Source organism: Mus musculus, chromosome 16 (genome assembly GCF_000001635.26).
Source record: "Mus musculus strain C57BL/6J chromosome 16, GRCm38.p6 C57BL/6J".
NCBI classification, from domain to species: Eukaryota; Metazoa; Chordata; class Mammalia; order Rodentia; family Muridae; genus Mus; species Mus musculus.
This window is the reverse complement of record NC_000082.6, coordinates 48,252,660-48,265,099: the sequence shown is the minus strand read 5'-3', so window position 1 is coordinate 48,265,099 and position 12,440 is coordinate 48,252,660.

Below are 12,440 nucleotides of genomic sequence, written 5' to 3'. Positions count from 1 at the left end.
TATTAGGCCAACTGGAGCAAGCAGGGCCAACCAGGGAGAGCAGAGGTCCTAAAAACTCAATTCCCAACAACCACTTGAAGGCTCACAACCATCTGTACAGCTACAGTGTACTCATATACATAAAACAAATAAATCTTTAATTTTATTATTATGTAAATACATGTATTCTTACCGAGAATCAAGGGTCATTTTCCCCTCAGTTTGACCGTCCTATTTGCAGTTTGTTTGTTTCTTTTTATTTGAATGGGCACTCATGAATCTCAGGATGCCCTCTAGCCAAGAACAACTTCCTAGTCCACTTCCCAAATGCTGGTTACACAGAAAAGTACCCAGCTCAGCACAGCTCAGCTTAAGCAGTCCTAAAGGAGATATTAATTAATCATAATAATCCTGTCTACATAATTCTTTTGAAAGTGATGAACTCTAACTGCTGATTTAAAGATTCATTTATTTATGTATACAAGTACACTGTATCTGTCTTCAGACACACCAGAAGAGGGCATCAGATCCCATTACAGATGGTTGTGAGCCACCATGTGGTTGCTGGGAATTGAACTCAGGACCTCTAGAAGAGCAGTCAGTGCTCTTAACCACTGATCCATTTCTCCAGACCCCTAACCATTGATTTAAACCCACAAAAATTGACTAAACAATATTTGCTAATGAAATCAAACACTTTTGATAGGTTTTGGTGCTTAGACTCTTTCATCTGTTTGTCTGTCTGCCTGTCTATGTGCCTGCAGGAGTTTTTGTGCGTCACCTGTGTGTGGGTGGCCTCAGATCTCAGAGGTCCCCTGGAACTAGAGTTACAGCCATCTGTTAGCTTTCAGACATGAGTGCTGGGAACAAAACCTGGGGGCTCTGCAAGAGCCATAAGTGCTTGTAACCAACTGAGCTAACACTCCACCCCAGGAAAATACGCTTAAGCCATGTGCTTCATAGACTAGCCCAGTGGCCTATAATCCTGTGTGGGAGGAGGAGGCACAACGATCTGGGGTTCAAGGCCACCCTAAGTTAGGGAGTGAGCTTCAAGCCTGCGATATATGAGACTCTGTCACCAAACCAAACAAATTTTTCATCAATTATTGATGCTGTTTCTCTCCTCAGTAATTCATGGGCATTCTGGAAGAGAGGAAAAGCCCGTGTGGGCTAGAGCTCTTGGTGACTAGATGGATGCAGAAGCTCTAATCCCATTTAGTCAGCGTCAGAACTGCCTCTGGACAGGCAGAGCTCAGGGATGTCACTGAGATGCTTTTAATAATGTGTGGGCCGAATGAGGAGGTCCTGAGGGGTATGCACCAATGACATTGAGGACCTTGTGGAAAAGGAGGAGAAGGATGAGAAGAAGTGGCACACTTGGGGGAGGGATTTCAATAATGTTACATATATGAGGAGGCAGAGTGTTAACACTATAGCTGGAGAAATAGAAATAGATCGGCATGGGTCAGAAAACATTGTATTGCCAACCACTGCATTTAAGTCAGCCCAGATGTCTAAGCAGCTAAGCGATAGACTCTCCTATGTAATAGATGATGCCTGTGTTTTTCTGCAAGGAGCAGGAATGTAAATGTAACAACCGGAAATAAGTCATGATCTACAAGAAAGGGAAAAAAAAAGAGATACTATTTAAAAAAACAGTATCTTTAGCTCCGCATGGTGGCATATGTGTTTAATCCCAGCACTCCTGAGAGGCAGGTGGATCTCTGTAAGTTTGAGGCCAGCCAGGTCTACTGAGTAAGTCCAGGACAGCCAGTTCTTGCAACCTTGTTTCAAAAAAAATAATCCAAAAACTAAAAAACCAACCAACCAACCAAATAAAAAACATAAAACAAAACAATATCTTTCCAGGCTGGAGAGATAGCTTGGTAGTTGAGAGCCCTGGTTGCTGTTCCAGAGAGAGGACCTAGTCTCATTTATCAGCACCTACATTGGAGGCTTATAAACCGCTGTGGCTTAATTCTTAGGGGATTGGATGTCCTCTTCAGGCATCTGTGGGTACTGCATGCTTGTGGATGCCCAGATACAGACTCAGGCACTCATATACATAAAAATGAATAAAATCTAAAAAGAAAAAGAAAAAAAAACTTCATTAAACAGACAAGAAATGTCCAACTGGAAATGAAGCCATTGTCCTGGCAGGAGGCTGCTTATGGAAAGTATTGCTTCTTTACATAAGTATATTAGGCTCTGTCTAGGCCACTGCCGAATTTGTAGCACTGAGAACAGAAAACCCCCTCCCCCCAAAAAAATACCACTTAGTTTTCATTTATTTTAAACTATTTGTATATGTCTGTAACTGCATGTCCATGTATCTATCCGTGAGCATCATCTTTAGAGAGACTGGAAAGTTTTCAGGGTCTGGTCGCTCTCTTATGCTCCACCCACAGGGGCACAGTAGTACAGGTTGGCCTAAGGATGCTCTCTCCTGTTTTCTTTTACAGTAAGTGAATAGAGAACACCCAGCTTGGCATCCAAAATGGATCCCAGACTGTCTTGTGCTTCTTCTCTCCAGTTCTCCTTGGTCTATAACAAGAGTGCACCTTGTTCAGCATCAGGAGTACTTTGCCACAGGTCTTGCTTCATTTACCAATCCTGCCACTGATTTGGACAACTCTTCCATTTCCCTCCTTCCCTCCCTCCCTCCCTCCCTCCCTCCCTCCCTCCCTCCCTCCCTCCCTCCTTCTCTCCTCTTTCTTTCTTTCTTTCTTTCTTTCTTTCTTTCTTTCTTTCTTTCTTTCTTTCTTTCTTTCTTTCTTTCTTCCTTCCTTCCTTCCTTCCTTCCTTTCTTTCTTTTTTTTCTTTTCTTTTTTTTTTCAAGACAGGGTTTCTCTGTATAGCCCTGGCTGTCCTGGAACTCACTTTGTAGACCAGGCTGGCCTCGAACTCAGAGATCCACCTGCCTCTGCCTCCCAAGTGCTGGGATCAAAGGCGTGCGCCACCACGCCCGGCTCTTCTTTCTTTCTTTCTTTCTTGAATTATTTATTTTATGTACACGAGTACACTGTAGCTGTCTTCAGATACACCAGAGGAGGGCATCAGATCCCATTACAGATGTTTGTGAGCCACCTTGTGGTTGCTGGGATTTGAACTCGGGACCTCTGGAAGAGCAGTCAGTGCTCTTAACCACTGAGCTGTCTCTCCAGCCTAACTCTTCCATTTTTCACTCAGATCATCAGCTGATACTTCTGTGGTCGTATGATTATCATAAAGAGCATGGAGTCTGTGTTCCTAGTCTACTTCAGTGAGTTTCTCACAGCCTGGAGCTGGGAAGGAGATATTCAGCTTCATCTCGCACAGTTCAGGAGGTGCCATGAGAAAGATCATGTTTTTGTTTTATTTTGTTTTGTTTTGAAAGAGGGTTTCATGTAGCTCAGGCTAACCTGTTCTGCTATGTAGTCAAGGATGGTGTTAACCTCTGATCTTTCCACCACTGTCTCCCAAGTGCTGGGATTAGAGGCGTGAGACATCATACTCAACTTCTATAATGATGTTTGGATCAACCATGAGGCACATTCAAGACAGTTGTATCACGTGTGATTATGTTGAAGCTCATACATTATTCATTCTCAATGGAAGTGTAGTAACCAGGGGCTGGAGAGGTGGCTCAGTGGTTAAGAGCACTGACTGCTCTTCCAGAGGTCCTGAGTTCAATTCCCAGCAACCACATGGTGGCTCACAACCATCTGTAATGGCATCCTATGTTCTCTTCTGGAGTGGTGTCCTCTTCTGGTGTCTGAAAACCAGCTACAGTGTACTGATATAAATATAATAAATACATCATTAAAAAAAAAAGAAAGAAAGTGTACTCATCGTATTTATGTGGACAGTGCTATGCCCTAGCAGTGCTCATGGTGATGGTGTTGTCAAGCTCCCGTGCTTTCAGTCTCATCAAAGTATGATGCAGGCTGTTCCAGATGGTAAACCATGCTTCATAATGTCAGTGTGGTATCACCTATGCATCTGCTGTATTAGCCATACTTTTTTACTCTTATTTTATGATGTATGCCTTTCACTTACAAAACACCTGACAAGTCAGCCCCAGGCAGGCCTTTTAGGAGGTATTCCAGAAAACATTGTTATTACGGGGATGACAACTCCGAGTGTGTTTCTGCCCCTGGGGCCCTCCAGCAGGACAAGATGTGGACAGTGATATTGATTATTCTGACCCCGTGAGAGCCTTGGCTGATGTGTGCTTGTTTGTAGTTTAGCTTTGAACAAACAACTTTTAAAAAATAGAAAAAAAAAAAGAGAGAAAGGAATGTAGAAACATTTGTAGAAAGATAAACAGAGGTGTATGTGTGTGTCAGACAGCACATACACACTTGTAATAATAGCCAGTCATGGTGGCTCACACTTGAAATCACAGCTCTTGGCAGGTTCAGGCAGGAGGATTATTATGACTGAGTTTGAGGCCTTTCTGGACTACAGGAACAGCCCCTCACCCCCAAAAATGAAAACAGATTATAGGAAAAGAAAAAAAACAAAACAAAAAACTAAAACCACACCAAGCCAGAACAATTCCCCTGCCTCAAATATCCAGATCCTTGTACAGGACACTTCCTGGCCTGCCATGATGTAGCTTTCAGGGCTGCAGCTCGCTCTGGTTAGGACAGGGAATGAACAATGTGCAAATGGGAGGTCTTAGCACAAAACTGAACACTAGGGCAGACTGCAGAGGTTGTTTATGCCGTATAGACACACACAGACACACAGGCACACAGGCACACAGGCACACAGGCACACGCACGTGCACGCGCACGCACACACACTGATCTTAAACAGTGAAGAAAGGGATGAGGAGAGACTGGTCAATAGATACGAGGCTCTGGTTAGACAGAAGGACTAAGTAAGGTCTAGTGTTACGAGTTCACAGTAAAGTGACTCGAGTGAATCTATTGCATTAGTGAGGGCGTTCAGGCTGAAACAGGAACAGAGATATACCGGACAGTTTGAGAAGACAAACGGGTAAGACGTTTTTTATTAAGAGTATTAACTCAGTAGGGCATGGTGGCATGTGCTTGTCATTACAGCACTTGGAGGCAGGTGGATCTCTGTGAGTTTGAGGACAGTCAGGTCTACCTGGTGACTTTCAGGCCAGCCAGGGCTACAAACAAAAAAAACAAAAGCCCCGATATACACACATTGTACACAGTCACTGCGTGTTATGATCCCCAGAAGCCCACTGTGGTATTGAGTAGGGATGGTGAATGTTTTTCATTTACTTGCAGGCCCTTTGTATGTCTTTATTTAAGAAATGCCTGTTTCTAGCTTTTGCTTATTTTTGCACATTTAATTATGGTTCACGTAGGCGTGATCTAGGTGTAGTTGACCTTGGGCAGAGTGATTTGAGCTGTAGTCATGAGAAATTGGGGAAGTGGACAATACCACTTCCTGACTTTGGTTATCACCGCAGCGATCATTTACAACCTTTCAATAACAAGGACATCTTCCTTTGTCCCCTCAACACTTATTTTGCTTGTCTCCACTGTGTCTTTTGGTCTGATCTATTTCTTCTTTCATTAAGTGTTTATTGAATGTTGTCATGATTAACCAGGCATGACAGGTGCAGGTGATGTTACAATGAACAGATAGAAAGACTTGTGATGGAAGTTGTATCCTAGTACAAAGAGGCTGAAATAAGAAAACTTATAAACTATAACATAGTATAGAAAAACTGGGCAAGGCAAGGGGTACAGAGACACTACGAAAGGGCTGCATCCAAGGATACCTGCACTGGCTGGTTTTATGTGTCAACTTGACTCAAGCCGGAGTTATCACAGAGAAAGGAGCCTCCCTTGAGAAAATGTCTCCATGAGATCCAGCTGTAAGACATTTTCTCAATTAGTGATGAAGGGTGGGAGAGCCCATTGTGGGCAGTGCCGTTCCTGGACTGGTAGTCCTGGGTTCTGTGTAAACACAAGCCAATAAGCAGCACCCTCCATGGCCTCTGCATCAGCTCCTGCCTCCAAGTTCCTGCCCTATGTGAGTTCCTGTCCTGACTTCATTTGGTGATAAACAACAATGTGGAAGTGTAAGCTGAATAAACCCTTTCCTCCCCAACTTGCTTCTTGGTCATGATGCTTTGTGCAGGTATAGAAACCCTAACTAAGACAAACATGAAAACCAAAGCAAAAACTGAAGGAAATAAATAAATAAATGGGCTTTTCCTTTAAATGTCGATGGCAAAACTGAGTTATTAAGCTCTTGAATGGGTTGGATATGGTGATTATGAAGGTTTACAAACGCTATGCTACAACCATTTTGTGCATGGGAAAATTCTGAGTCACGATTCACAGAACTGAAATGTTTTTTTTTTCCCCCAAGTCTTCTCCTGTCGCTCACCGAGAAGGCTGACATGGAGTCATTGGGTCTGATGAAACAGCAGTTCCCAGGGCCGCAGGGAACATTCTCCCACGCTTGGCCCTGTTTTGTTGCAGTGATAACATGAAGAATAAATCCAGCTCTTCCGGGGCTCCAAGCAAAGTTGAACTGTCTGTAATTTACAATGTCATCACAACTTCTCATTAAAATGAACAGAACTTCTGCCCTTTTCAAGTGCATATGTTCTGTCTCCCAGTGTTTCTTAGTGGAAGCTAAAGGTCTGGCAGTGTGGGCTCAGTTCCTAAGAACTTGAAGCTGGATGCCAATTAGCTTTTCCTAGCCAAAGCACATTCTACTGTTTTCTTACCATGTTTTAACTTCCTACTCCTCTCTTGGTACGAAAAGCGCATGTTGAACCAGATATGGTGGCACATGCATTTAATCCCAGCTTCGGAGACAGAGTCAGGTGACCTCTGTGATTTCAAGGCCAGCCTGGTCTACACAGAGAGCTCTAGGACAGCTGGACTACATAAAGAGACACTCTCAAAAAACAATAAGACAAAACAACCCCCCCACAAAAACAAAACAATAAAACATAATAAAACAACCAGAAACTAACAGAGAAGAGAGAGAGAGAGAGAGAGAGAGAGAGAGAATATGTTGAATATGTTACAATGGTTTGACATATTATGATCTGCTTAGCCATATTGAATTGTGAATTATGCCACATTAAAAACAGAAGGCAGTCTGCCTCTAAACGATGACACCATTGCATACACTAGCAAGATTTTGCTGAAAGGACCCTGATAATAGCTGTCTCTTGTGAGACTATGCCAGGGCCTAGCAAACAGAGAATTGGATGCTCACAGTTAGCTATTGAATGGATCACAGGGCCCCCAATGGAGGAGCTAGAGAAAGTACCCAAGGAGCTAAAGGGATTTGCAATCCTATAGGTGGAACTGATAGAACCTAGTGGGGAAACCCCCACTCAGTTTCCAATCCGGCGTGCACCCAAAGAATCATGTTTAGACTGCCCTGATGTAATTACATGAGGTCGTTTAATGACGGAGCTCCGGACCGACATGCATCCCACACAGGAGATAACGGATGTCTGCCACGAGGCTCGGAAGCTAGGGGTTTTTATGGGGTAAGGGGCTTAGGGGTGTAGAATTCAGCATAGCGACACACTATTGGCTTATTCAAACATCAGCAGAAAAATTACATGTACGTGCAGGGTGTCAGAGTTCTGTGAGTTGTTGACTCAGTTCAGATAGCCCTGTTATGTCCTCACATTCTTCTTTATCTTATGGTCAAGATGTTCCCAGGAATGTTTTAACTATGGGGCATACCCGGGTTTGTTTTTCTTTTTTCTCAGCCCCAGGCAGCCTCTAGGCTCACAAACAACCAGCAATTTCTGAGTACTTTATATGACTTACAGGTCTTGAAATTTCATCTTTCTTTCAGAACAACAATATGAACTAACCAGTACCCCCTGTAGCTTGTGTCTCTAGCTGCATATGTATCAGAAGATGGCCTAATTGCCCATCAGTGGAAAGAGAGGCCCATTGGTCGTGCCTCAGTACAGGGGAACGCCAGGGCCAAGAAGGGGGGGGGAGTGAGGAGGGAGGGTATGGGGGACTTGAAATGTAAATGAAGAAAATACTTAATTAAAAAAATCTAAAAAACAAACAAACAAACAAACAAAAAACCCAGAAGGCAGGAAGAAAAAAAAAAAAAGGCCAGGCGTGGTGGTACATGCTTTTAATCCCAGCACTCGGGAGGCAGAGGCAGGCAGATTTCTGAGTTCGAGGCCAACCTGGTCTACAAAGTGAGTTCCAGGACAGCCAGGACTATACAGAGAAACCCTGTCTCAAAAAACCAAAAACAAAAACAAAAAAAAAAAAAGGGAAAGAAACAACAACAACAACAACAAAACAAAACAAAACAAAACAACCCCCCCCCCAAAAAAAAAAAAAAACAGAAGGCAGGGGTTTGAGAGATTGCTTGGGGATTAAGAGTACTTCCTGCTGTAGCAGGGGACCTAGGTTCAGTTTGCAGTCCCTATGTGGAAGGTTATGGCTTTCTGTAACTCCAGTTTCCAGGACCTTGACACCCTCTTATGTCCTCAGAGGACATCAGGCACACACGGGTTGCATATACACATATCCATACAGGCAAAACATCCCTACACATAAAAATACATAAACGTTTTAAACAAAACAAAGACCATTTTTTTTTCTCATGGGGTATTCACCAGAGAAGAGTGCTTGGATATGGGTTTAAGCCAATAGAAAGTCTTTATTTGATAACCGGGTCTACATCCGGTGTTGGGGATTCCGGTGTAGCCTGTTGACTGTTGACTTTCTCAGGATAAGCTTTTAAGCACAAAAATCATGTTCTGGACTGACAAGAACAGTTAGCCAGAAGTAAAAGTACAGAAGCCAACAAGCAAGATTAATACATTTAGACACTTTCGGGGCTGGAGAGATGGCTCAGTGATTAAGAGCACTGATTGCTCTCCCAGAGGTCCTGAGTTCAATTCCCAGCAACCACATGATGGCTCACAACTATCTGTAATGGGATCTGATGCCCTCTTCTGGTGTGTCTGAAGACAGTGACAGTGTACTCACATACATAAAATAAATACATCTGTAGACACTTTCCTAGAACAATGGACTTGCATGGATTAGGTCTTTGTTTTCCTCTTAGCAGGTGGTACTGTCTACATGCTGAGTTTTATGACCCGAATGGTATTTCCATCATGGTGTCAGCTCTGCTAAGGTTTGGGGTCCTACTAGGTCTGGGGCCCTGCTACAATATTCACTGGAGTCCTAATTTCCTTAGATAACACTAATCATGCAGCTTTTCTGCCTTTTATTTCTCTTGTGATATGTGATAAATTGCTGTGGTCAACTGATTTTGCCCTGTAAGTCTCTGTAGTCTCTCTCTAAATGGGACTAAGGCCTAGTGGTTAGTCTTAGACTTGTAGAACAATAGTCAAGTTGGTAAAAAGACAGACAGAGGAGGACTCATGCTTGGGCAGATGGGAGGGAAGGTTTTACCATTTTAATCAGTTTTTTGGAGGGGAGGTGAGTTGTTAAGGTGTTACATGGTAATTAAAGCTTTTTTTTCCCTCATACATTATATCCCACCTTCAGTGTCCTCTCCCTCTACTCCCCACTCCCCCAGACTCATTCCTTCCTCTATTTCCAAAAGAAAAGGGGGGGGGGACAGGCTTCCCAGGGACATAAACCACATATCAAAGCTGGATGGGGCAACCCAGGAGGAGGAAAAGGGTCCCAAGAACAAGCAAAGGAGTCACCGCCCCCATCCTCCCACTCCCACTGTTGGGAGTCCCACAAGAACATCAAGCTACACAACCATAATGTATATACAGAGGATCTCGCTCACACTCATACAGGCTCCGAGATTCCTGGCTGGTGCTTGGAGGTTCCCCTGGCTCTGCGTAGTGTTTGGCTGTGGGTCTATGCATCTGCTTCCATCCAGAGCCTGTCTGATGCCTCTCTGGTGACTATTGGGCTAGACACTGATCTCTGAGTGTAACAGAATATCATGCTGACTTTTCTTTTCTTTTTTTTTTTCTTTTTTCCGGCAGTGTTTGGGTCTCTCTGGGTCTCTAGGCTATCCATCATCTGGTTCCTGGCCATGCAGGCAGTGTCAGGCATGGTGTCCTTCTCATAGCATGGCCCTTAAAAAGTTGGGCCAGTCATTGCTTGGACACTTCCACCTTTACTCCCAGCACATCTTTGTTTGTTTGTTTGTTTGTTTGTTTTTTGTTGTTGTTGTTTTTTTTTTCAAGCTAGGGTTTCTCTGTATAGCCCTGGCTGTCCTGGAACTCACTTTGTAGACCAGGCTGGCCTCGAACTCAGAAGTCCAGCTGCCTCTGCCTCCCAAGTGCTGGGATTAAAGGCGTGTGCCACCACGCCCAGCACCCCCAGCACATCTTGCAGGCAGGACAGATTATAGCCAAAGTTTTGCGGCTGGGTTGATATCTCAGTCCAACTTCTGGGAGTCTTGCCTGAAGGTAGAAGATGGTGGGCACAAACTCCATATCCCTCATTACTAGAGTCGTTGCTAGGACCACTCTTGTAGATTCCAGGAAGTTTCCTCTGTACTAGGTTTCTACCCTAAAATGCACCCCCCAGCCCCCATAGTCTCTCCCAAGATTCTCTTTTCATGTTGCCTTATCCCAGTAATCTCTCTTCACACCCTCATCCCTCCGGTTCCAATTCCCACCCACCCCAGTCCACCTGTAAGATCTATTTCCGGTTCCCATGGCGATCCATGCATCCGTCCGTGAACTCTCCTTGCTGCTTAGCCTCTCTGGGTCTGTGGGTTGTTCTTAAAGGTTTAGTCTTGCCCCCCGCCCCCTACCCTTCCCCCCCAATTCCTGCACCACCTGTGTGTGTGTGTGTATTTTCCTTCTTTATCCCTCTTTTCAACATCACGCATGATTCTGCTTTTGGTTGAAACCAAACAGCCAACCCATGCAGGCACACTGCACGCTTTGTGACTTCCGTGTGTCCCAGGCTTTCACTGGGAATGATTTGGCTAACGGATGCAGTTCTTCTCCCACTACAGACTCTAACTGCAGTACAATTAAAATGGAAACAAAAGGGAAAAAGCCAGTTGTCTGGAAAGTAGGCTACATTCCTTTAAATTACAAGTAGTGGTATTCAGAACGATATGAACACATTAAAGGAAATGAAGATTAAAAAAAAAAAAAAAAGCCTGTTCTTCCCATTTCCCCAAATGGCACCTCATAGGATAATGAGAGAATGGATATAAAAGTGAACAATGGTTGGGCTACATGCGAAAACAGAATTCTGGGGATGGAATTGTAGTTTAGTGGTAAAGTGCTTACTCGGCATGTGGAAGGCCTTAGGCTTAATTCCCTGCAGGGGGCATAAAAAAGAAAGAAAAACAAGAAAAAGGAAAGTGTTTTTTGAGGCACAGTGTCCCTGTTGAGCCCAGGTTGGCTTTGATCTTTCCATTCTTCTGCTTCTGCCTGATGGATGCTCAACCTCAGGCATGTCCTGCCACACTGAACTTAATATTGTGAACATACCAATGCTTTCAATGTCTAGTGAAGCCTACATATATTTAGCAGAATTTTTTTACTAAGAAAGAAATTACTTGGTGTAACTAATAAGCCCTTGTTAAATTCAGGGAGTCTTGGTATTTTCTTCTTTTCATCTGGTAGCTTCCATTTACAAATATGAATTGCAAAGGGAGCTTATGGCTTATGGCTGGAATCTCAGCTATAGGAAGGCTGAGGCTGAAGGATCAATGATTTAACATCAGCCTGGGCTACATAAAGTTCATCTCAGAAACAAAACCTACCGGACAATAAACATAAACAAAGAAGAAATGATAATGCAAGAGATAGTCTGGCCTATGGATAGAGGTTAGTGTGAGAAGGCTTGCTCAGCAGGAAAGAACCTTAGGTTCAGTGTACAGTACACAAACAAACAAACAAACAAACAAACACAAAGAAGCCCCTCCCTCCATCCCCCAAGTAACAGCAACAAACAGCAAAAGCCCAGGCTGCCAATTCAGAACCCACAGCAACCTGCCTAGGAACCCAGCTTCTTTATCTGCAACAAACAGGCCAGAGGCCACCAGGGTTTCCTTGTGGAGACTCACGTGGAGTCCCAGACTTTATATGAAGATTACTTTAAACTGAAGATATTAGAGATCCGGTAGATACGGGGGTGGGAGGAGTGATCTTGATGCATGGCTTATCTGAGTGAAGCAGAAGCTCCTGGAAACTGTGGCCACTACAAATCTCTCCAGGGAGTTCCTGGCGGAGAAGGAAAGACCACACACCCCTGCATAAACAAACATTATCTCATACATCCCTGTAGCCTCTTAGCATGCCTGAGACACATTCATCTTTCCCAAAGAAACTCATTGGCTTGCCCTATAAGAGCTTTTCTCCATTCTCCCGTTTCTGCACTAGGCATCTACAACTCTAAGCAGTTATTGAACCAGCCACTTCCTTTTTATGGAAATAAATAAACCCTTTTTTTGTAGAAAGGAAGAAATGATCTCATTTAGTCCAGGTTGGCCTTGAATTCCTTCTGTAGCAAAAGATG